Source organism: Ovis aries, chromosome 13 (genome assembly GCF_016772045.2).
Source record: "Ovis aries strain OAR_USU_Benz2616 breed Rambouillet chromosome 13, ARS-UI_Ramb_v3.0, whole genome shotgun sequence".
Taxonomy (NCBI): domain Eukaryota; kingdom Metazoa; phylum Chordata; class Mammalia; order Artiodactyla; family Bovidae; genus Ovis; species Ovis aries.
This window is the reverse complement of record NC_056066.1, coordinates 43,655,616-43,682,582: the sequence shown is the minus strand read 5'-3', so window position 1 is coordinate 43,682,582 and position 26,967 is coordinate 43,655,616. Positions and strand designations below refer to the sequence as shown.

General features: G+C 39.0%; 1 long non-coding RNA gene across 1 annotated transcript in view; it reads right to left on the bottom strand.

Moving 5' to 3' along the window:
- Window positions 1-12,207: 12,207 nt before the first annotated feature.
- The window catches only part of LOC105611101 (uncharacterized), an 86,909-nt gene continuing 72,149 nt past the window's right edge, over window positions 12,208-26,967 (bottom strand). Inside the window, exon 4 of the long non-coding RNA XR_006055619.2 lies at window positions 12,208-12,927. This is a non-coding gene — a long non-coding RNA (uncharacterized LOC105611101). The remainder of the gene's footprint in view (window positions 12,928-26,967) is intronic.

The window sequence follows — 26,967 nt, the reverse complement described above, 5'->3', positions numbered from 1 at the left end:
TTATGGCAAAATTGGTATAGATTTTGTTTTAGTCAATCACTCCCCTTGAAGGTCATGATTGGGATGACAACTCTCTCAGTCCAGGTATCTAACCCACAGACGGCCTCAGTGTGGGAACTGCAGGACTATAATTAATCCTGAAACAAACTGAAATACCCGTGATCATTTCAGGGAATGTTTTTTAGCTGTATGAATTCCTCCCACACTGGTGCTCAATCTGTGCGTTTTCCAAATATGGTTGCCAAAGAAAAAATGCTGAGAATAAGCTTGGAATAGACAAGGTCAAGGGAAAGTAAGTGAATTTAAAAGTTTAATGAGAACCAAAATAAGTTGATGGTGTTAGGGATTCATTGCCAGTTTTTGGCCAATTGCAATTAATCAAGCTGGCTTTGAGACAGAGAAGGGGGAATTTCCTCTCTTACAAACCTTTAGGGTCACACAAACACCAACTGAAACATTTTGAGTTGTAGACTATCAAAACTGAAAGAAAACGTTGATACAAAGTAGTGAAAACCCTCCCTGGATAGATGCAAATCCTAAAACTTAGAGACGTGAAGTGATTTTCCTAACAACCATGCACACTATCAGTAACATCAGGACTGAATTCAGATTGAGTTGTCCATGCAGTGGTCCACTGAAATACTACATATCAAAATTACACCTCTGTGCTGTTCTAGCTATAGCTTAACATTTACAAGGCTCAGTTCAGTGAACATGATTAAGTTCAGTTCAGTTCAGTTCAGTTCAGTCACTCAGTCGTGTCCGACTCTTCGCAACGCCATGAATTGCAGCACGCCAGGCCTCCCTATCCATCACGAACTCCCGAAGTTCACTGACTCAACGTCCATCGAGTCAGTGATGCCATCCAGCCATCTCATCCTCTGTCGTCCCCTTCTAGCTTTACGAAGTGGAGGTGGAGGAATGAAAGCCTAATTTATGGTGGAATGCCAACTAATAAATGATGGAGGTACTAAAATCACCAGTTAGCAACTGCAACAGTAATAACTGTTCCTGGCAAGAGCCATCAATAAATGTTAAAATCATGAAGCAAAAGTTTGTTGGGATCAAGATGTTTGAACAGCCTCAAAGTATCTCCCCAAAGGTAACTTATTCGTGACAACGGGAAAAGGTAACTTGGCAGTGGAGAAAGCTGACAGGGGCCATCGCAGCACCGTGCCTAGAGTCCACGCCCACTAGCGGGGACAGTTCTGCGTCTCCCAGTGTGGTGAGCTGAGGCTTCCACACAACTCAGGGTGCATCTCTGCCAACAAACCAGCCACAGCCCCCTGAGTCTCACACAGGAAGCTGTCAGAAACCCATAAACAAAGGGCCAGTTTGAAAACATTCCTCAAAAAAGTGAATGTCATAAATTACAAGACTGAGGAGCTGTTTCAGAAGGAAATGAGGTGGCTAAGCAAAGCAACTGACATCAGAGTACATGCTGACTTGAAAAAGCAGTGCTGAAATAGAACTGTAACAGAATAATTAGTGAAATGTGAGTATTGTCTATAAGGCAGACTGCTTTTGTGCCATGAGACATTTTCTGAATTTGCTGATTACACAGTAGATGTGTAAGGTGACCTCTTTGCTCTTAGGAGATAGATGAGGATGTATTTAGGATGGAAGGACTGGCGTAGCTGCAACGTGCTCTTCGTGAGTCAGCCATAGTAATAACCAGAATGATGTCGTGAAGGGGCAGGAGGAGGGAAAGGATGACGACCACACATACATACCCTCAGAGAGAGGGAGGAATTAACAATGAGTGAGTCTGGATGAAGGGTACATGGTTGTGTACTGTACAATTTTTGCAATTACTATCTAGGTTTGTAATTTCTTCAATAAAAAATATAACAATATTTTCATGATTATCATGAACATTGGAAGTTTCTATCCATACTACAATGCACAGTAGTACCATCTGGATTATTTCTGTTCCCTCTGTGCCACGCTACTGTTGCCACTCTCTCCCTAGAAAAAAGTATTCCTGGAAATGAAAAAGAAGAGAAGATTGTCATTATTAAATCTGCACTGCTTGGGAGTTGGAATACAAAACTTATAATAATATTTTATTATAACACTTTAATTTCAGACCCTGTAATGTTGGAATGACCCTATACTCAGCTAATTTAACCTAAAGTTCTCATTAACTACTATGATGGTGAATTTTACTTGCATTTTGATAGTGTATGTTGATGTCAAAAATTAACATGGTCCTTGCATTAACCAAAAGTCCAGAGGAGTGAAAGATAGGGAATGAGAATGAGTAAGAGTTAGGATGAGAGTTGGGAGAGAATCACTCAGGCAGATTGAAGAATGTGGGATAAGATCCTGCAAATAAAGAGGGAGATCCAGAAAACGTCATCCTTAAAAACATAGTGTTGGAACCATGGTGTAACTGATTCGAGTGGCTTTGGGAACTCAGTTCCCCTTCTGGATATTCCAGCTGCAAGACCAGAGCATCACAGCCACACTAACGTAATGAAACTCTATCCCAAGGTCTGTGAGAAGTTCATCTAGTGAGATGAATATATTTCAGAAAGAGGTGAGGTCTATGTGAGGGATGAATTAGAGTGTCCTGTGGGGAAGAGGTAGACATGGATACGGTGCCCACAGAGAGGAAGGGGTGGGGGAGGGGAGACAGAGATGCCGAGAAGAAATACATTGTGGAGATTAATATGGAGAAGTGAATAAGGCAGACAGTCAGGAAGAAGATGTCCAACCATGAAAACCTAAACAACTTTGACAGAAATGACCCCCAAGGGGTGAGCACTTCCAGCCACTGCCTGTCTGTTCTCTGCTCACTGGATACATCTGATGAGCATAACTTCTAGGAGGAAAATTATTTTCTTTCAGAACTTGAAGGGCACATTCCATTGTCCTCCTGGCTTCTGATGTCTGGGAGGCATGAGACCACTCGATTTTAGTTTCTCTTCCATTGTGAAGCCATGGGGAAGTATGAATTTGTTTTGATTTCTGTGGCTCCATAGGAAACTCATCTTTTATTTCTGTAAGGTATTATAATTTTTTCTTCATCCTTAGGATTTTCAGATTTCACAAAACATAGCTTCACTCAGATAGTTACATTCATTCATGGGGTACAGGGTGCAGCTTCAATAAGGCAGTTTTGAGTTCTTCTATTGTAAATGTTTCCTCTATGATTTTCTTAATACATTTGTCTCTACCATTTTACACACACACACACAAACAGATATAAGTAGGACTGTGAACATAATTGTTTGATATTCTTGTTTTAGGCTTCCCTGGTGGCTCAGCAGTAAAGAATCTACCTGCAATGGAGGAGATGCAGGTTCAATCCCTAGGTCAGGAAGATCCCCTGGAGAAGGAAACGGCAACCCACTTCAGTATTCTTGCCTGGGAAACCCCATGGATAGAGGAGCCTTGTGGGTTACAGTCTGCAGGATCTCACAGAGTCAGGACTTATTGACTAAACCACCACCACCACCATTCTTATTTTATTATATAAAACATACACATGCATATGTATATATATAAACTATTTTTCTTCTCTTTATTTTTATACTAATTCAGAGAAATTTTCCCACCTTGCCCATCTCACCCTCGATTTGGAGCGTCAACCTTGCTTCCTTATTCTAAGTTCCCAGGGCATCTTCCATGTATCATGATTCCCCCTCTCTCTTCTCTCCTGTCTGTATTTGGTGAAGGCAGTCTTTCCTCTCCATCTCCTGGGAGTACATTACTCCCAGATATCATCAAGCTGCCCTGGATTTTCCCTTCCCATTTTCCAACTTGGTTTGCAGTCCTGAACGCTGATATCTGGCACCTTTAACTAATGAGGCCGCAGTATTTCCTGCTTTTTGTAGTTTTTCTTTTGTTGTTTTAGCCAAGGAGATTGATTGATGCAGTCGCTGACCTGAGAAGTCACAACTTAAAGTTCTTCTGATTTCATTTTAGGAGTTTCATCTCTCCCTCTGTTTCTCTTTGATTTTGGGTGCTTTCCGACATCTTCAAATATATTTTAATTGAATAATTTAGTAATTGTTCACATGATCACTTCACTCTTCACTTGTAAGCAGAAGCCTGATGTGGTCTAAACAAATAGACAATATCGATTTTTTGTTTAATTTTCTCATAGTCTTCTTTAAATAAATTACATGAAAAATAAAGTTGAAAATGCTAACAGTGATTTGTGCCTCAGCATTTTTGAAAGGATGAAGGTTAAAAAGGGAAAATAAGTCCTTATTGAATTCAATTTCACCTCGAGTCATTTGCTAGAAAATAAATTAAGGCTAAATTAAGTAGCATTTAAAGGGTAAATTGTTATTGGACATGAGTGACAGGATTGAACAGGTTAAAAAATAAAATTGATCTTTCCCATCAAGATCGAAACAGCTCTCATATTTTGTATTTTGTGTCATGTTTGCAGGAAAATGATTGGCAGTCCATCGTGCACTTAATCCACTGATATGGGGGATTGTCAGATGCAGAAGTCAATGTTCTATGTTTACGGAGATAATCAGGTTAGGAAACCTTTGCCAGAATGGATTTTGCCCACATTATTCATTGGACTACCCAAGAGTCCCCATGGAAATGCCATGTATGCTTCATTCTCTTTATAACCAGTTTTCCATTTGGTAGCTACAAACTATTACAAATTAGTATTTACTTGTATTTTGAGGATTTGTAGAGAATGCATAATCTCCCAATAAAAGATAATGAGTCACTTTTATGATTTTAGTCCGTGTGTTTAGTCTTCATATTTGAATTTCAGACACCATTTAAAGGCTGATAATTGTAATTTTTTCTTAATCATAATGAAGAAAAATAGGCTTATTTTCTATACTTAAAAATAAAACCAGTTTGTTATGTGTGTTTTCTTCTAGACTAATCAGAAACATAATCATCCAAACTGCTATGACTGATTAGAATTTCTTTCCTTACAAAACGTTTCAAAATAATGGCCATTTAATTTTAATTTTATGTTACTAAGCAAATATTATAGCTTTTTAAAAAAACTATTTCAACTTGTCTGTGATAACAACAAACCTACCATTTCTGATTCCAGTATCTCACTCTATGTGGCTATCACAGCACTCTTAACTAGAGTCCTAGATTCATGTAATTTGAAGCTTTATGTTCATTTGCTATCATCTGCAGATTCTTCTGTGGTGGTTGTTTCATCATCTAGTCAGCTCATTTACATTGAGACATCCCTGGGTTGTTTTTAATTGTGCATTTCTTTATTTCCCAGTTTTACTTTTGTTTTTAGTGTTACTTTTGTTTCAGATGTGTTTTTAATTTCTCGGTCCAATGTAATTTATTAAAGACATCTAATTTATTAACACACTCATTTTTTTAACTTCTCCTCTTTGGAATCACTTCTATTTTCCTCTACTATTTTTAGAATCATGGGATTTAAGCTTCAAGGCCATCTGACTCTTGCTCTCACCTGGCCATGTTAGAGGGAAGAATACAGTCGGATGGGAGTTCATCCTTCATGTAAAGATATGGTAGCAGTAGCTACAGGTATTTGTCATTAGTATCAGTGGTGTCTTTTTGTTGTCTAGTCACTAAGTTGTGTCTAACTCTTTGTGAGCCCCTGGAGAGTAGCCTGCCAGGTTCCTCTGTCCATGAGATGTCCCAGGCAAAAATACTGGGATGGGTTGCCATTTCCTCCTCCAGGGGATCTTCCTGACTCAGGGATTGAACCCAGGTCTCCTGCATTGGCAGGTGGATACTTTACCACTGAGTCACCTCAGAAGCCCCGCTCCCCCCTAAAAAAAGATACCATAAACTTATTGAAAATATAGAAACAGATTCACAGACTTAGAAAACAAGCTTATGTTTACCCAAGGGAAGAGGTGGGTAGGAGGGATAAATTAGGAGTTTGGGATTAACATATATGCACTAACTATATGTAGAATAGATAACTAATAAGGACCTACTATATAGCACCTGGAACTCAACACTCTGTAATAACCTATATGTGAAAAAAATTGAACATTAATAAATATATGTGTATATATAACTGAATCATGTAGCTTGTACACTTGAAACTAACACAGCATTGTAAATGAACTATATACTCTAATATAAAATCATTTTTGTTTTAAAAATTAAACACAAAAATATGTTTTAAAAAATAGGTCTCTGTGGTTGGAATCCAAATCTTGTATTGCATTTGTGTTATCCACATCTCCATGCTTGTAATACAAGACGAGTCTCAGAAGAAGGCAGACTTTTATCTCTTGGGTTGTTTGAACCCCAAATCTGGACAAATTATGTGTGTGTAATGGACACTTTGTTTTGTTTTGTTTTTCTGACCTTCATTTTTACTTTATTTTACTTTACAATACTGTATTGGTTTTGCCATACATTGACATGAATCCACTGCGGGTTTACATGCGATCCCAAACATGTACTTAATTTTCCCCCCATATAATATAAGTGATTAGGAAGCCGGGCTCCCTCCTCAGTTTTGGGGGTGGTGTCTGAGTAGGCTGAGCAAACCAGCTAAGGCTTAGCGACTTCATGAGACCTGGCAAGCCTGGTTCCCAGCCCCAGGCTTACACCAGATGAAGCACAGGAAACCCTTGACACAACCTAGTGGTTCAGGCGCAGGACTTGCTTTGGCCTAAAATGTCTGAACAAAAGACTTTTATTCTGTGGTAAGGAGAAACCTGTCCACAGTTTTTGTTTATCTGATTTCCTATTATTGACATACTTAGAGAATTCAGTTTATTAACTGCTCTACATTCTAGAGTTGTCTCATGAATAGTCAAGTTTAATGTATTTGGGGCGAGAATACTCCATACCTGATCAGTGATTTCTGCAGAGGTAGGGAGTCTCTGAGACAATCCTCACTTCTGACACAAGCTGCGAGTTCAGGATTCTTGTGACCACTGTAAGGTTTTATAATTTGCTGGAACCCACAGAACTCACAGTGAAAGCTGTAGTGCCCACAGTCCTGGTTTATTACAGGAGAGAGGTTACAATCAGCCCAGGGAGAGAGGCGTGGGGCAGGGTCCCGGAAACCTCCATGCATAGCACCTCCAATGCCTCTCCCAGTGGCAATGATGATCTACTATTTTATTCTTTTCAACTGAATATGCAAAGCCATGTAAATATTAAGCACATGGTCTCCAAACCACATTCTTTGGGGGGAAATAAAAGCATGGCTTATTTCACAGTACATTTTTCTTCTTTGAGTTGACTAAGTTCTGTTCTTTGAATTATAATAAACTTTACACAAAATACTTTAAAGAGCCAAATAAATACCATACACACTAAGCTTCAAATAGCCTATATCCTTAATAATATAAATGCATGATTAAAAAAAAATGTACATACCCACAATACCCTTAGTCAAGTATTTGCCCATTAAGAAACTGGTGATGTATACAGTTCCTACATTGTCGTACTTTATTTTAGGTAACTTTACTGCTTCTCTTTCTTTCCTAGCAGCCCCAATCTGATCTATATTTCTCTTAATGAAATAGAGGAATAATATCATTTACTGACAGTGGAATTCTAACCATATTTTAAAATAAAAATAATTTTTAATGAAAGCAATGCTTTTCTCTGGCTGGATAGAAGAAATTGAATGAAAGGTTAAATTAAAGACATTTTTTCCACTTCTTGGAAAAATACATCCCCATGAGGACTAACTTACACAAGAGAAAAAAAAAGGAAATAAATGTAGAACTAAAAGAGATAATCAAATTAAGCCACTCACTTACATTTTCTCTAACTGTGCAATCTTGTGAGGTTTTGATACAAATTCTAGCTGCCTCTGATCAAGCTAATCAAACTGACAGACAAAACCTCTTCTGTTATATCTTTAAATCACGTGTACTTGCTTTGATATGGCCTCTCTTAATTATCATTAACTTTCTTTACATCCCAAGTAAGAAACTCAAATTTCATAACAAACACATAAAGGAGACAAATTCCATTCCGAGGCAACTAGAACCATCAAGATAGATATACTAATAAGTGTGTTGTTGATGACAAATCTGCTAAGGGTTTTCAATCAAATCGGCTTCTTCTAGCACAGATACCTTTGTTTACACAGTGTCTTAATTTATTACTTCAATTTATTTGCTGGCCTATTTTATTTGCAGGCTTAGTCTAATTTTAACACTGTCAAGAATAATTCAAAGAGTATCGAGTAAGTCTGCTTAGGAGAGAGAACCTACGTTAATCTTTTCTGACATTAATAGAATTAGACCTTATTAATTCTGACATGATTTATTTCATATTGTGTAAATACTAAGTGCAAGCATCATGTTCTCATTGAAACAAGTGTTTTACATGCTTCATATACCGCAATTTAAAACATGAATTGAAAGTGAGCCTTGAAAACAATTTGAAATTACGTAAATCTGTCAAACTTAGAAAGATTATTACTGCCAAATAAGAACTACTAAATGCTGACAAATGGTGCTCAGGGAGGTATCTGGAGAGAACACGGAGGTTTGTCCCTCCTTTAAAGAAACAGAACAAATGTTTATAATGCTTGCCAGGCTAGCTCATGTGATTCAAGCATATATTCCTTGTAGGTGAAGAAAATTCTTCTCTATATACCTATGTGTGTTTAATATAAGCTTAATTTTCCTTTTTATATCAGCAGATCTGAAACAGATAAATGCATGTTTGGGTTTTGTTTTATTGTTTTCCTATCAGGGAGGACAGTTTAGGATATAATTGAGTTGCTGGATGCAAATAGGGGGTTGCTGCTGCTGCTGCTGCTGGTGCTAAGTCGCTTCAGTCGTGTCCGACTCTGTGCGACCCCATAGACGGCAGCCCACCAGGCTCCCCCATCCCTGGAATTCTCCAGGCAAGAACACTGGAGTGAACGCATGTAAGAATTAAAGATTTTAAAATTAATAAATAAATAAATAAATAAAATTTAAAAAAAAAAAAAAAGAACACTGGAGTGGGTTGCCATTTCCTTCTCCAATGCATGAAAGTGAAAAGTGAAAGTGAAGTCGCTCAGTCGTGTCTGACTTTTTGCGGACCCCATGGACTGTAGCCCACCAGGCTCCTCTGTCCATGGGATTCTCCAGGCAAGAACACTGGAGTGGGTTGCCCTTTCCTTCTCCAAGGCAGGAAAGTGAAAGAAGGGGTTAAAAAATAAGTTATGACAGAGAGGGATAGAATGATTACCTACCTTATGCTTCCCTGGAGGCTCAGTGGTAAAGAATCCACCTGCCAATGCAGGAAACACAGGTTCTATCCCTGATCTGGGAAGATCCCACATCCCCTGGAGCAACTAAGCCTGGGAGCCACAGCTACTGAAACCTGTGTGCCCAGAGCCCACGCTCTGCAACAAGAGAAGGCAGCGCGGTGAGGAGCCCCTGCACCACAACTAGAGAAAAGTGCACGCAGCAGTGAAGACCCAGCACAGGTGAAAACGGCGGTGGTTTAGTCGCTCAGTCATGTCTGACTCTTGCGACCCCATGGACTGCAGCCCGCCAGGCTCCTCTGTCCATGGGATTAAAGGCAAGAATACTGGAGTGGGTTGCCATTTCCTTCTCCAGGAGATCTTCCTGACACAGGAATCGAACCCAGGTCTCCTGCATTGCAGGCAGATTCTTTACTGACTGAGCTCAGGTGAAAATAAAGATAAATAAATAAATAAAATTATTTTAAAACTGAAGAAATACAAAATATCTTTTCTACAAAAAGAAAGAAAATCTACCTACCTTACTGATTTACCTCGGTTTACTTGAGATTCCTTGTCAGGTGTCCAGACACATTTTTTTTTAATAAAGAGAAACTCTACTTGAGATTCTTTGTCTACATCTCTGACTGCTTAGGCAAATTCTTAAAGTTATGACTGAGAACACGATAGGAAGCGTCATTTCTACTCTACTTGTTAGTAAACAGCAAAGTCTTATTCTTTACTTTTCTTTACCTTGACTTGAGCTGAGGTCATCAGCTGGCTAGCCTGACAATTTAGGCCAAAAGGCTGACAGTCCTTTGGAGAATCTTTAAAGTGTGAAAATGTTAAAATTACATCTTTCGAGGACATGATACATCACCATCTAAGAAGCAGATGTGTGGAAATCGTTTGAACTACTTTACAAGCATACTAAGATAAAAAGGAAATATTAATGTTCGCTTCCTTCAAATAGAAGTGACGATCTATGTTGTGAAGAATTTTTAAAAAACTAAAAAAGGACGCTCGGTCTTTGTTCTTTCAAAACGAGAGCAGAGATAGATAGCATTTCTCTTAAACCTCAATTATTTATTTACCAGAAACATGAGGAGAATTATTAGACAAAGATTTCATATTTCTGGAAGGGTTTATTTTGTAGCTGTCAATTGGGTGTGAATTAGACAGCTTAATTTAGTACATGAGAAAGTGAAGTAAGAAGAGGGATTTACTGTGTTGTGCTGTGCTTAGTTGCTCAGTCGTGTCCGACTCTTTGCAACTCCATGGACTGTAGCCCATCTGGCTCCTCTGTTCATGGGGATTCTCCAGGCAAGAACACTGGAGTGGGTTGCCATGCCCTCCTCCGGGGGATCTTCCCAACCCAGCAATCAAACCCTAGTCTCCTGCATTGCAAGCAGATTCTTTACCAGCTAAGCTACCAGGAAAATCCAGGGTTTTGCTGAATTTGTTCATTTTACATAATATTCACTATTGATGTGAATTAACATGCATTATCTAATGTCTTAAAGAGTATATAATGTTGCTGTTTTTGTTTAGTCCTTTAAGTTGTGTCGGACTCTCTTGTGACCCCATGGACTGTAGCCCAACAGGTTCCTCTGCCAAGAGATTCTCCAGGCAAGAATACTGGAGTGGGTTGCCATTTCCTTCTCCAGGGCATCTTCCAGACCCAGGAATCAAACCCAGGTCTCCTGCTTGGCAGGCAGATTCTTTACCACTGAGCCACCTGGGAAGCCCTGTATATTACATTAGAGACTGTTTATCTTTGTTTGTCGTGCAGGGCTACTTGATAAAGCATTTATATACTTAAGACTGTCTTCAAAGAGTTTGTCTTTTAAATGGTCATTTCATACATCAGTGTCCACTCTTGTTTTCCTCAGTTTGGTAGGAGTAGAGATGCTATAATGATATAGAAATAACACCGACAAAAACATTTCATTCCCTAGAAACATAATATCCAAAATGGTAGGTTTTTACAAATGAGAGAGCTAGTTAGCAATGGCAGCCCGCTCTAGTATTCTTGCCTGGAAAATCCCATGGGCAGAGGAGCCTGGTAGGCTGCAGTCCATGGGGTCACTAAGAGTTGGACAGGACTGATCGACTTCACTTTCACTTTTCAGTTTCATGCACTGGAGAAGGAAATGGCAAACCACTCCAGTTTCTTGCCTGGAGAATCCCAGGGATGGGGGAGCCTGGTGGGCTGCCGTCTACGGGGTCACACACAGTTGGACATGACTGAAGTGACTTAGCAGCAGCAGCAGCAGTTCTTTGGAAAATTGACCCTTTAGATTAGAAGACTCTCCAGCGCTCATATAAGCCTAACATCAAACTGAACTCCAGGGAGGTCAGGTGATGAACCTGGGCCTATATTTGCTGTCTAATTCTTACTCTGCCATTGCACATTGTCCCCATGAAATGTATCTGAGAACTAACCTTGAATATTTTACGACTACAGAGTGGAGTCATTCTATGCATTTAGTATATTTGTCTTAAAATTATTTTATTTGTTGAGATGTATTTTTATCATATAGCTTCCTCAAATTTATTTCTTAGTGGTAGATAGTGTCTTTTTCCCTCTCTGTATTTATGTATCACTTCTTCCCCTTGCACTGTAATTTTTCCTGCCCTTGACTTCCACCACATTGTAGGAAATAACCAATGAAAATGAAGAGCACCTGGTGTTCTCTCCTTGCAGACTTTAAATGAACTTTATGGGACTAGTCTATGGTACAAAGCTGCAATCACTCTTTGAGATGGTGGTTTCTATACATCAAGCTTGGTATATTTTCTTTCACCAAGAAAGGAAATCTAGAAATCTTCGTATAGACTTGGGTAAATGTCTAAGAACAGAGTGCACGGGTCATGGGGTAGCTTTATGTCTAACTTCTAAGAAACTGCCAAGTATTTTCCAAGGCAGATGCAAGATGTACCCTCTTACATGTGCCCAGAAGCAAAAGCAAGCTCCAATTGCTCACATCCAAGCTCCAAATGCTCACACAGGTGCTGTGTTCACTCTTGATCTTAGCCATTCAAGTGGACATGTAGGGGTATCTTATTGCAGTTTTAATTCTATTTCCATAATGAAGAAATATGTTGAACATTTTTTTCATGTGGTAGTTATCCATATATCATCTTTGGTGAAAAATCTATTCAAATCTTTGTTTATTTCTTCAAATTATTTTATCCTGTGGTTAGTCAGTTGTAAGAGATCTTCATATATTTTAAAAACAGATTTTTTCTTGAGCATACATTTCACACGTATTTCCTTCCAGTGTGTAGCTCATTTTTTCATTTTCTTAACCATGTCATCTGAAGAGGGTCTTAATTTCAGTAAGTATACATCAATGATTTGTTTTCTCTTGTAGTCCTTGCTTTTCACTTCATAATTAAAAAATATTTGCAAAACCAAAGAAAATATATTTTATTTTAGAGTTTTCATTCCTTTGGCTCTTAACATTTAGATCCAGGGATGTTCATAGCAGCTTTATTTGTGACAGACAAATTGTAAACAACCCAAATGGCCATTGATGGGGGTTAATACATAAGTAAACTGTATATCCATAAAATGCAGTCTTACTCAAAAAAGAAAATAAATGAGTCAGATTTTCCTCTCATGACTGGATCACGTGGGCTGGAACAGGAAATTGACCTTGGGGCAAAGTAGAATTCTGAGTGATGGGCTTGCTGGGCTTCTGAATGTCAGGAGAAATCTGAGTTTATCCTTGCAGCAAATAGAATGCCAGAGGAAACTTTTGTCCTGGAGTAAGAGTCTTAGAGAAAATATGGAAGCCTATGAGAATAGTACATGACTGAGCAACTATTACACATGCACGTGCGCACACACACACACACACACACACACACACACACACACACAGTGGGAAGCTACTATGTAGCACAGGGAACTCAGCCAGGTGCTCTGGGATGTGGGGGTGGGTGGGAGGCAGGATGAGAGGGAGGGGATATATGTATACTAATGGTTAACTCACATTTTATGCAGCAGAAACCAACGCAACACTATAAGCAATTATCCTCCAATTAAAAATAAATTCTAACAAATTTTTAAAAATGGAAACTTTGTGGAGGCTATGGGGAAAAGAATGCCACTTTGAGATAAGCATTTACATGTGTTATAATTTAATTAATTTTATCCATTCCCCTCAATAGATTATTTCTTGGGGAAAAAATGGATAATTTCATTACCTTTTATAAGCCGAGAAGATTGGAGGAACTTAGGTTTGTGTGGTGTGAGGAGATGGTGATTATTTTCTGAATTAAAGGAACTCTGTGATTGTACCTTCAATAGACTGCTAATCAATTCTGCCGCATAAATAAAGCATGATTACATTCATGTGGAATGAAAGGACTGAAACGATTTTAATAGCCATGCTTTTAGATAGTCACAGCTGTCTCTTATAAAATTATTTTCAGTTCTATTTGATTTGTCTAACCCAAGTCTTAGAATGCAAAATATATGAATGGTTCACTCCTGGAGCTACAACAAACAAAGCAGTTTCCAAAAAGATTGTGAATGTCATTCCCCAACATTTTTATCAATGAACCAAGGGCATGACAGAAGCTGCACACTTGGATGAGCTGAGTGCAACATATATGGGGCCCTTAAATTATCGTACAGAGTCTTCCCCATGTACATTCTGAGTGCCTGTTTCTGGAGTTGCGCCTGCTTCTGGTGATGATGTAAAATCAGCTTAATTATGTACAACCCATTATCTGACTATATTAGCCAGTAGCTACAGAGTTTAATAAACATTGGGGCTTATGCAGGAATAAAACAAATACTTAAAAATGGTAATAGAATTCAGATGAACTTAAGGAGCTTGTAATCAGTAAAAGACAGTAAGTGTCTTTCAGGTACATAGATACCGGCACTGAAACAAACACAATTGCTTAAATACTGAAAACAACTTAAGAATGAAACACTGAAATTAAAAGAAAAGAAAAGAAAATCAATCATCACAAGGGCAGACAGATTTATTCATATTGCCTTGTGCCCCCTGCCTCCCATCCCAGGGACTCCTATCACTGTCCCTTGTACACAGGGCCCCTCCTCATATACTACCCTTGAAGTCACATGGTGGTGGAGGGGGAGGAATGGGGCACCTTTGCTTGTCAGCCAGGGTGGGGTCAGTCCTAGGGAACCTCACCCCCCCACACCCCACAGTAACAAGGACCCCTTCACCCTGGCCAAGCGGGAAACTGAGACACCCTGTTCACTAGAAGTAACAAGTTGGGCACACCCTTACCCAAGACTGTAGGATCATTGCTGATAGGATATTTAAGAGCCACGGCCTCACGACACCACACCCAGAGCCTCAAGATTCACCCAAAAGTCAGTCTCATCAAGAACCAGGAAAATCTGAATGTGAATGAGGAAAGATGATCAGCAGAGGCCAAAACTAAGACAGCACAGATGGTAGAATTCTCTGAAAAAGATGCTCCACTGGCCAACAGAAAACCGATTCAAAGAAGCACACTTAAAACCAATGAGAAAGTAGACTGTCTCAACATGGAAACAGAAGATATAAAGAAGAAACAGATTTTAACCCTGAAAAGTATAGTAACAAAGAAAAAATTCAATGAATGAACTCAACAATAGATCAGAGAGAGCAGAGGGAAGAATTAGTACACTTGAAGAAAGAACAACAGAAATTGGCACAACAGAAAGAAAATAGACTGGAAAAAAAAAATAAACTTAGCCTCTGGGACAAGTGGAACTTAGACAAAAGGTTTAACATTTGCCTCACTGAACACCAGAAGAGGAAGAATGTGGGACTGAAAAGTATTCAAAGAAAGAATGGCTGGAAATTTCCCAGGTTCAGCCAAAGACCCATCAACCCAAACAGGATACATCTTATCTAAACTTCTAAAAACTAAAGACAAAGGAAGACATCTTTTCCTAAGTGAAAAAAACTAAAAGGATGTGTCATACCTACACTCAAAGGAAATTCTCTCAAAAGAAGAGAAATGGTGAAAGAAGGGGCCTTAGACTATCAGGAAGAAAGAAAGCACACAGTAAGCAAAAATATGGTTGAACACAATAACCTTTCCTTCTCCCGTGGTGTTTTCAGTCCTGTTTGACAAGTGAAGTACAAATTAATGACATTCTGATACGCCTTTCCATGTATGCAGAGGAAATACTGGAGACGATTATATTATAAACCAGAGAGGGTGAAAGCATATTTTGGACCCTCCCTTCTAACTGATTCAGCCACTCTGGAAAACAGTTGTGGAATTTTTTTTTTTTTTTCCCCAAACTGAACATATACTTTGCATGCTACCCACTCATCACACCTCTGGGCACTGAAGCCAGAGAAATGAAAACATTTGTTCGCACAGAAACCTGTACATAGATCTTCACAGCAGCTCCCTTTGAAATAACAGGAAACTGGAAAAAACTAAAAGTGCCTTTTAATACATGAATTTTAGCCAAAAAAATACTGGCCCATTTGTTCCATGGAATGCTGCTGAGCTATAAAAAGGAGCACAGACTTTTTTCTAGTTTAATGGATTTGATTTTGTTTTTGTTGAAGCGTAGTTGATTAACAACATTACATTAGTTCCAGGTGTCCAGTGTGGTGACAGCATTTTTGCAGATCATCTTCCATTGTTCTTGGGGCCCCTGGACTCTGCTGCCCTTGAGAGACAGCATTCAGCATCCTTTCTCCCTCTTCCTGATTCTTGCTCTGTCCCTCTCTCCCTCTCTCATTTCACTCTTTTTTTTCATTTTCTTCTTTTGGTGTTAGGATTTCCAGTATTTAATTGCAGTTGCTGTCAGATAGATGGGGTATGTGAGCAGACTCTAAAACTTCTCACTCTCATTCAATTTTTATCTCATGCTTAAGTGCCGGGACTTGGGAATCTCATTATTAGCCTTGAAAGCAGCAACATTCAGCCTTTGCATCTCCTTCCAAAGTATAACAATGACTGAAAGGAGGAATGTCCATCATTCATGCCCAGGGATGCAGTATGTAAGAGTGCTAGTGCCCAGCAGGTACCAGCTGTCCACAGCTCATTAGAAGGGCATGATTAGGTGGACTAGGAAGGAACAATGAACAAGGTCACCAAAGAAAACTGCTTCCCTTAGAATGACAACCATGTCCACATTTCTGAACGTGCTTTTCCCCTGAACCCCATGGCCTAGCCCTACTGTTCTGTGGTGTCTGCTGTCATGCTCTCAGCCTCTAGGACACAATACCTGCTTACTTGAAGATACTTCTAGCTGTAAAGCTGCCTGAGCTTCCAGCTCACCTCCAGTGCTTCCTTTTTATCTCATATCTTGGCATCATAATTTTTCATTGTGTTGTTAGATCTCTGATAACTGATAAAACCAATGTGATTTTTAACATTTTTTCCCTAACTTTTATTGTCCTCGTCATTAGAAGCGTTTAATATATGAACCCACCATCACCATATGTAGAACTCACTTCTCTACTGATTTGACTTTTAAAAAGTGCATATAAAATATTGCATAAGTTTAACTCAATTTTTAGATTTTCCTTTCTGTTCTATAATTTTTTTCTGCCTATACACATGGCCGTAACCAACTGTTTTACTTATTGACACTTTTAAATGTTCTAATATTTGTTAGAATGACTCCTCTTCACCATCCAATGATTTTTAAATTAGTATTCAGTACCCCAGTTTTTATGTGTTGGTGGTTTTCTTCTCATGAACTTTAGAACAAGGTTAACTAATCCTTGCTAAAAATATGTTGCTATTGGTGGGGGATAATCTTAAATTTACATATTAAATGAAGGCAAAGCATCTCTGATATTAGAGATATCAGATCTTGTTAGATATTAGATCTATTAGATATTAGATATTAGATCTTGTTAATTGACATGTTCATAATTTTCCATTGTTCAAAAGTTTTAAAAGTTTTCTTCATACAGATATTGTCACTTTTCTAATGCTAATCTTATGTGGTTTGTCTTCCTGATGTTACTGGAAAAGGAATATTTTCCCATTATTATTGGGTGTTTATATAAATAAAAGCTGTTTATTCAGTATGTTAATTATATGTTATAATGCCGGATTTGGGTTGTGGTACAGTCATTAGCAGTAAAAATTATCTTGGCTTTTGATTTAATTAACAGACTTTTCATTGTTAGATAATTACAGATTCACAGGAAGTCACATAGATGAGACAGAAGGGGTCCCTGTGGTTTCACCCAGTCCCCCTCTGAGGTTACAGTGCACACAATTATAGTGTAATAGCAAAATGTGGATGTTTTCTGGGCACAACATCTAGTGTAGTCCTGTGACGTTTTATAACAAGTGTAGTTTGTATAACCATGACTGCAATCAAATTACACACTGTGCCATCACCCCAAATGCCTCCTTGTGCTGTGCTTTTATAGTCACACCCTCCCACCCGGCCCTACCTTCCTCAGCCCCAGCAAATACTAATTTGCTCTCCATCTATATAATTTTGCCATTTTGAGAATGTTGTGTAAATGGAAACATATGATATATGACCTTTCAGACTGACAGTTTTTACTCAGCACAAAGCCCATGAAGAAGGCTTAGCAGTGAAGAAATGGTGCTTTCAAATTATGGTGCTGGAGAAGACTCTTGCAAGTCCCTTTGGACTAGAAGGAGATCAAGCCAGTCAATCCCAAAGAAAATCAACCCTGAATATTCATTGGAATGATGGATGCTGAAGCTGAATCTCCAATACTGTAGTCACCTGATGTGAAAAACGGACTCACTGGAAAAGACCCTGATGCTGGAAAAGATTGAAGGCAAAAGGAGAAGGATGAGATGGTTAGATAGCATCACTGACTAAATGGACATGTATCTGAACAAACTCCAGGAGATAATGGAATACAGAGGAGCCTGGCTTACTGCAGTCCACGGGATCTCAAAGAGTTTGACGTGACTTAGCAACTGAACAACAGTAAAAGTGGCATATGGTCTAGGTCATTTGTTGGAGTCTGGCTTATGAGAGCACACAGCCTTAATGTCCACTAACATGAAACTGGTCAAATAAATTATGCTGAATCTGTGCAGAGGTATGAATCTACAGAGTACAAATTTGAAAGAATTAAATAGCTGAATATTGTATGGAAAATCTCTAATATCTATATCTATCTACATACATATATATTATATATGTGTGTGTGTGTTAGTCACTCAGTCATGTTTGACTCTTTGGGACCCCATGGGCTATAGCCCACCAAGCTCCTCTGTCATGGAATTCTCCAGGCAAGAATACTGGAGTGAGTAGCCATCATTCCCTTCTTCAGGGGATCTTCCCCACTCAGGGTTTGAACTCTGCGTTGTAGGCATATTCTTTACCATCTGAGATACATATATATATACACACATATATGTGTGAGGTGAATAAAATAAAGGTATAGGAAATATACATTTTATGAAACTTATGAGAAAAGATCTAAAATAGCATTATATATTATTCATATCTGTTTTAATAAGCAAATAAAATTTCTGGAAATATACAAAGGTCAGGGGTTAAATCTTGTGGGGATTGAAAGCGAAAATCAGATGGCTTGGGGACAGATTAGCCATAAAACTTTTTCCAGTGCATCTTTAAACAGAAACATAAAAGCCATGATAGAAGTAAGCCTGTGTATTCATTTTTGAAAAAGGTTGCTCATTACATAATTTCAACACCCTTCATATCACAGGCTAAGTGCATAAGACCTGAGAGAAGGGCATTCCCTAAACCTCCCCATGAATGGATATGAAAGGGCACACTCAGATCAAGCACTACAGCAGCCTGTTTTAGAACCATGTGATATGTTACATCATTTCTTAAAAATCACATCAGAAACAAAATGAAATGCATTAAAAATTAAAGAATTGAAAATAAAGGAACAAAGTCATCATGTATTTGTAAGCTAAAACTTCCTCCACAGAGGAAGACCAAAAGTCAGCAAATATTGAACAAAAGTTCTTTCAATCTGCTATCACTGCAAACAGGAACATTGCAGTTCAGTTCAGTTGCTCAGTCATGTCCTACTCTTTGCAACCCCATGAATCGCAGCACGCCAGACCTCCTGGTCCATCACCAACTCCCAGAGTTCACTCAAACTCATGTCCATCAAGTCAGTGATGTCATCCAGCCATCTCATCCTCTAACGTTCCCTTTTCCTCCTGCCCCCAATCCCTCCCAGCATCAGAGTCTTTTCCAATGAGTCAACTCTTCACATGAGGTGGCCAGAGTACTGGAGTTTCAGCTTTAGCATCATTCCTTCCAAAGAACACCCAGGGCTGATCTTCTTTAGAATGGAGATCAAGAGAATGCACTGGTCATAGCAAACATCATCTTCCAACAACACAAGAGAAGACTCTACACATGGACATCACCAGATGGTCAACACTGAAATCAGATTGATTACATTCTTTGCAGCCAAAGATGGAGAAGCTCTATACAGTCAGCAAAAACAAAACTGGGAGCTGACTGTGGCTCAGATCATGAGCTCCTTATTGCCAAATTCAGACTTAAATTGAAGAAAGTAGGGAAAACCACTAGACCATTCAGGTATGACCTAAATCAAATCCCTTATGATTATACAGTGGAAGTGAGAAATAGATTTAAGGGACTAGATCTGATAGATAGAGTGCCTGATGAACTATGGACTGAGATTCATGTATTGTACAGGAGACAGGGATCAAGACCATCCCCATGGAAAAGAAATGCAAAAAAGCAAAATGGCTGTCTGGGGAGGCCTTACAAATAGCTGTGAAAAGAAGAGAAGTGAAAAGCAAAGGAGAAAAGGAAAGATATAAGCATCTGAATGCAGAATTCCAAAGAATAGCAAGAAGAGATAAGAAAGCCTTCCTCAGAGATCAATGCAAACATTGCAGTACCATATTGTTAATTAAAACAATACAAGCTAATCTAGGCCATACTGAATTCTCAGAATTCCTAAAGTGGGCATAACATTCATTTTAGCAGTTTGTTGTGTGCTGCCTTGAGGTATCATCAAATGATGTTATATGTTAGCTATAACCTATCTCTTTTAATTGCAGAGATTCTATTTCATAATTCTTTCTTTAGCCCAATGGACAGTCTCAGTTTGTATTCATCTTTAAATGATACTTGGATTGAATAAATAAATCCAACAGGACAGCAACATTCTATGTTTTGTGAATTATCAAGATCATGTATTCGTGCAGGACCACGTGTGGTCCCCAGACCGGCAGCATCGGCATCCTTCACGAACTTAGAAACACAAATTCCTGGACCCCCCAGCCCAGACCTACTTAATCACTGGGTGAGTTTTACTTCCAGAGGACTCCTGCTCTAGGAATAAAAGCATCAAACAAGAAAGATGACAGATATCTTAAAAAATTAATGATCTGGAATTTCACTTTTCAGGTAGTAATTATCAGCACCAATTCTCTCTTCTTAGCAGCCTGTACTCATCTAATTATTTTCTGAAAAGTTACCCTTGACTCTCAGGGTTAAATGCACAGACCTGAGAATTCCCCAATTCCTCAAGCTTTGCAGGGCAGAGACTGCCATGCGGAGGGCTTCCTGAATTCTGTCCTAGCCTTGGAATTTAGATTCACTGGATCTGGGGGTCATCTCTAGAATTCTGCAGTTTTTTAAAACTAAGCCATCTAATGAATCTGTAGCAGGTGGATAAGAGACCACATTTGAGATTTATCACCCTACAACACTGGTGTACAAACAGTTGGTTTCTTGGCATCATCATCTAGGAGACTGTCAAAAACTCAGATTCAAGAGTCCCATGAAAGACCTTCAGAATCCAAATCTTCATTCTAGCAAGATCCTCAGGTATTTTCTACGTGTATTAACATCTGAGACACGATGTTGCAGGCAAATCCTGAGAACAAGAGAGCCCAAGACTGCGAGGAAACACTGGCCAAAGGAAAGGTGAACTGATTTCCAAACAACTATTTCCTATGTCATCACTAACCCTCTGTTGAACTATACCATTCTTACCGTACTTCTTCACTTCTGATAGTTCTTTCCTTGCTGACTACGGTTCTAGAAAAAGCCAATACATACTATGTTTAAAATAGTACATGTATAAATAGAGCTAATGAAAGCTCACTGGAAAATATACAGCATTACAGATGCTATTGATGTAATTAACAACAATTCATGTGGCATCCTTTATGTCTTAGCAGACCAAAATAAATTAGTTGATTGCAGGAAGTTAATAATTAATTTGAGATGTTTACAGCAGATATTGACCCAATGATGTATTCTGACTTCTTTCTACATTTCGACATTATATAATTTAGAAGTTGGTTTTAAAAGAGGGAATATTTTAAAGTCTTATAATTGAATCTATTTATATTAATTTATAGTCAAGTGGAGTACATTTATTTAAGATGGAGAAATACCATTTGCATTGCATTAACATTTTGCTAAGAGATACAAGATATTGATATTTACTAGTATAAAGGAGATTATTAGACTTGATGACGTGGATTTGGATTGATTTTTGTATAAGTGAAATATTGCTTTTTTTTAAAAAAATATGGCTATTTGGATATTTAGCCACTTTTCTTATTTTCTGCTTTTGTATTTTTTAAAACTATATTTTTTTTTGCTTATGACTTTCATAACTTATTCATTTTTTTCTCTGCATTTATGCCTTAGGGATTGCCCTGCAGGTTGGGGTAGTACTTAATGACTAAAAATACCTAGATGCCTTAGAATTAATGATGCACTTAGAGTCTCTAAATACTGCAGAAGGCGTGTCTAAACTTGGGCAGAAACGCTGGCCTTGTGTGGAGTGTGGTGTGGCCACACATCCCTCAGGAAACAAGATGGGATATGAATAAATGCTTGCACAAATAGATGTGGCTTGATGGAAGAAGCTACAGGCAGAATCTTCATCTAAAATTATACACATGACCATCTGATGTCCCATCATATAGAGGCATTCCTTCAGGAGGCTCCATCTTCAGAACCCTGTAGCCCTTGAAAAGTATACACCTTACCTCCAACCTTCTGAGCGATCGTCCTCGAACTTCAGCATGTCAAAATAAGTACTACTCGGAAGGGTCAGCAACCAGACCAGGGACCCCGGGCCTGACAAATGCAAATTCAACCTGTTTGCTAAATTTTCCAGCTCAGAGATTTTAGAGACAAATAAAGGTGTTTTATTAACAGAGAAATTTGATTTTTTAAAATTTTCTTTTACATAGAGAAAAAAACCCTGCAAGGTTGTTTGTTTTCAGATTAAAGAAGAACAAGGGTAGGTGGGCAGTCCTAAGATGGTGGAGAAATAGAACGGGGAGACCACTTTCTCCCCCACAAATTCATCAAAATATCATTTGAACGCTGAGCAAATACCACAAAACAACTTCTGAACGCTGGCAGAGGACACCAGGCACCCAGAAAGGCAGCCTATTATCTTCAAAAGGAGGTAGGACAAAATATAAAAGATAAAAAGAGAGACAAAGAGTTAGGGATGGAGACCCATTCCGGGGAGGGAGTTGTAAAAGAGAAGAAGTTTCCAAACACCAAGAAACCCTCTCACGGGGGTCTTTGGGGAGTTTTGGAATCTCAGAGGGCAACATAACCAGAAGGGAAAAATTAATAAATAAATAAAACCCACAGATTACATGCCTAACTGCAACTCCCAGTGGAGAAGCAGCCCAGATGCTTGCCTCCACCAATAGCAGGGGCTGAACAGTGAGGCACAGACTGCATTGCTTAGGCTAAGGACCCAGCCTGAATGCCCTGAGGGCAATCTGAGGGAGCTAATGTGAGATAGCAAAACAAACCATGGGATAGCCAGAGAGAGAGAAAAAAAAAAAAGAGGAAGGAGAGAGAGAGAGAGAACTTCCCCACGAAAAGCTCTAACCTAAGGCAGGATTGAGAAGATGCAAGAAAAGTTTAACAAGGACATAGAAGAAATTTAAAAAGTCAGTCAATAATGAATAATGCAATAACTGAGATCAAAAGCACTCTGGAGGGAACTAACAGTAGAATAACTGAGGCAGAAGATAGGATAAGAGAGGTGAAAGATAGAATTGTGGAAATAAATGAAGCAGAGAGGGAAAAAGAAAAAAAAGAATTGAAAGAAATGAAGACAATCTCAGAGACCTCTGGGACAATGTTAAACGCCCCAACATTTGAATCATAGGAGTCTCGAAAGAAGAAGACAAAAAGAAAGGCCATGAGAAAATACTTGGGTAGATAATAGTTGAAAAATTCCCTAAAATGGGGAAGGAAATAGCCACCCAAGACCAAGAAACCCAGAGAGTCCCAAACCAGATAAACCCAAGGCAAAACACTCCAAGACACATATTAATCAAATTAATGAAGATCAAACACAAAGAACAAATATTAAAGGCAGCAAGGGAAAAACAAAAAATAACTCACAAGGGGATCCACCGAAGGATAACAGCTGATCTTTCAATAGAAACTCTTCAAGCCAGAAGGGAATGGCAGGACATACTTAAAGTGATGAAAGAGAAAAACCTACAGCCCAGATTACTGTACCCAGCAAGGAGCTCATTCAAATATGAAGGAGAAATCAAAAGCTTTACAGACAAGCAAAAGCTCAGAGAATTCAGCACCACCAAATCATCCCTTCAACAAATGCTAAAGGATCTTAACTAGACAGGAAACACAGAAAAGGTTTATAAACTCAAACTCAAAACAACAAAGTAAATGGCAACAGAATCATACTTATCAATAATTACCTTAAATGTAAATGGGTTGAAAAGACAGAAACTGGCTGAATAGATACAAAAACAAGACCCCTATATAAGTTGTCTACAAGAGACTCACCTCCAACCTCGGGACACATACAGACTGAAAGTGAAGGGCTGGAAAAATATATTTCATGCAAATGGAGACTAAAAGAAAGCAGGAGTAGCAATACTCGTATCAGATAAAATAGACTTTGAAATAAAGGCCATGAAAAGAGACAAAGAAGGGCACTACATAATGATCAATGGATCAATACAAAAAGAAGATATAACAATTATAAATATATATGCACCCAACACCTAACCTGCCTCTTGAGAAATCTGTATGCAGGTCAGGAAGCAACAGTTAGAACTGGACATGGAACAACAGACTGGTTCCAAATAGGAAAAGAGTACGCCAAGGCTGAATATTGTCATCCTGCTTATTTAACTTATATGCAGAGTACATCATGAGAAACGCTGGGCTGGAAGAAACACAAGCTGGAATCAAGATTGCCAGGAGAAATATCAATCACCTCAGATATGCAGATGACACCACCCTTATGGCGGAAAGTGAAGAGGAACTAAAAAGCCTCTTGATGAAAGTGAAAGAGGAGAGTGAAAAAGTTGGCTTAAAGCTCAACATTCAGAAAACGAAGATCATGGCATCTGGTCCCATCACTTCATGGGAAATAGATGGGGAAACAGTAGAAACAGTGTCAGACTATTTTGGGGGGCTCCAAAATCACTGCAGATGGTGACTGCAGCCATGAAATTAAGACACTTACTCCTTGGAAGAAGAGTTATGACCAACCTAGATAGTATATTCAAAAGCAGAGACATTACTTTGCCAACTAAGGTCTGTCTAGTAAAGGCTATGGTTTTTCCAGTGGTCATGTATGGATGTGAGAGTTGGACTGTGAAGAAAGCTGAGTGCCAAAGAATTGATGCTTTTGAACTGTGGTGTTGGAGAAGACTCTTGAGAGTCCTTTGGACTGCAAGGAGATCCAACCATTCCATTCTGAAGATCAACCCTGGGATTTCTTTGGAAGGAATGATGCTAAAGCTGAAGCTCCAGTACTTTGGACACCTCATGCAAAGAGTTGACTCATTGGAAAAGACTTTGATGCTGGGATAGATTGGGGGCAGGAGAAGGGGACGACCCAGGATGAGATGGCTGGATGGCATCAAGGACTCAATGGATGTGAGTTTGAGTGAACTCTGGGAGATGGTAATGGACAGGGAGGCCTGGCATGCTGCGATTCATGGGGTCGCAAAGAGTCATACACGACTAAGCGACTGAACTGAGCTGATGCACCCAACACAGGAGCACTGCAATATGTAAGGCAAATATTAAGAAGTATGAAAGGGGAAATTAACAGTAACACAATAATAGTGAGAGACTTTAGTACCCCACTCACACCTATGGATAGATCAACTAAATAGAAAATTAGCAAGGGAACGCAAACTTTAAATGATATAATGGACCAGTTAGACCTAATTAATATCTATAGGACATTTCACCCTAAAACAACGAATTTCTCCTGTTTCTCAAGTGCGCATGGAATCTTCTCCAGGATAGAACACATCTATCTATATATCTAGATATGGTATATATCTAGATATGATATATATCTAGATACCATAAATCTAGCCTTGGTAAATTCAAAAAAATTAAATCATGTCAAGCATCTCTTCTGATCACAATGCAGTAAGATTTACTTTGCCAACAAAGGTCCGTCTAGTCAAGGCTATGGTTTTTCCAGTGGTCATATATGGATGTGAGAGTTGGACTGTGAAGAAAGCTGAGTGCTGAAGAATTGATGCTTTTGAACTGTGGTGTTGGAGAAGACTCTTGAGAGTCCCTTGGACTACAAGGAGATCCAACCAGTCCATTCTGATGGAGATCAGTCCTGAGTGTTCTTTGGGAGGAATGATGCTAAAGCCGAAACTCCAGTACTTTGGCCACCTCATGCGAAGGGTTGACTCATTGGAAAAGACTCTGATACTAGGAGGGATTGAGGCCAGAAGGAGAAGGGGATGACAGAGGATGAGATGGCTGGATGGCATCACCAACTCAATGGACGTGAGTTTGAGTGAACTCCGGGAGTTGGTGATGGACAGGGAGGCCTGGCATGCTGTGATTCATGGGGTCGCAAAGAGTCAGACAAAACTGAGCAACTGAACTGAACTGAACAGGGAAAAAAAAAAACTATCAAAAATGCAAACGTATGGAGGCTAAACACCACACTTCTGAATAACCAACAAATCACAGAAGAAATCAAAATATGCATAGAAACAAATGAAAATGAAAACACAGCAACCCAAAACCTATGGGATTCAGTAAAAGCAGTGCTAAGGGGAAGGTTCATAACAACACAAGCCCACCTCAAGAAACAAGACAGAAATCAAATAAATAACATAACTCTACACCTAAAGCAACTAGAAAAAGAAGAAATGAAGCACCCCAGAGTTAATCAGTTCAGTTCAGTTCAGTTCAGTTGCTCAGTCGTGTCTGACTCTTTGCGACTCCATGAATTGCAGCACGCCAGGCCTCCCTGTCCATCATCAACTCCCAGAGTTTACTCAGACTCACGTCCATCGAGTCCATGATGCCATCCAGCCATCTCATCCTCTGTCATCCCCTCTCCTCCTGACCCCAATCCCTCCCAGCATCAGAGTCTTTTCCAATGAGTCAAGTCTTCGTATGAGGGGGCCAAAGTACTGGAGTTTCAGCTTTAGCATCATTCCTTCCAAAGAAATCCCAGGGCTAATAGAAGGAAAGAAATCATATAAATTAGGGCAGAAATAAATGCAAAAGAATCAAAGAAGACCATAGCCAAAATCAACAAAGCTGAAAGCTGGTTCTTTGAGAAGATAGATAAAATAGACAAACCATTAGTCAGACTCATCAAGGAAAAGAGGGGGAAGAATCAAAATCAAATTAGAAATGAAAATGGAAAAAAATCACAACAGATAACACAGAAATACAAAGGATCATAAGAGACTACTATCAGCAACTATATGCCAATAAAATGGACAACTTGGAAGAAATGGACAAATTCTTAGAAAAGTATAACATTCCAAAACTGAACCCAGAAGAAAGAGAAAATCTTAGTGGATCCATCACAAGCACTGTA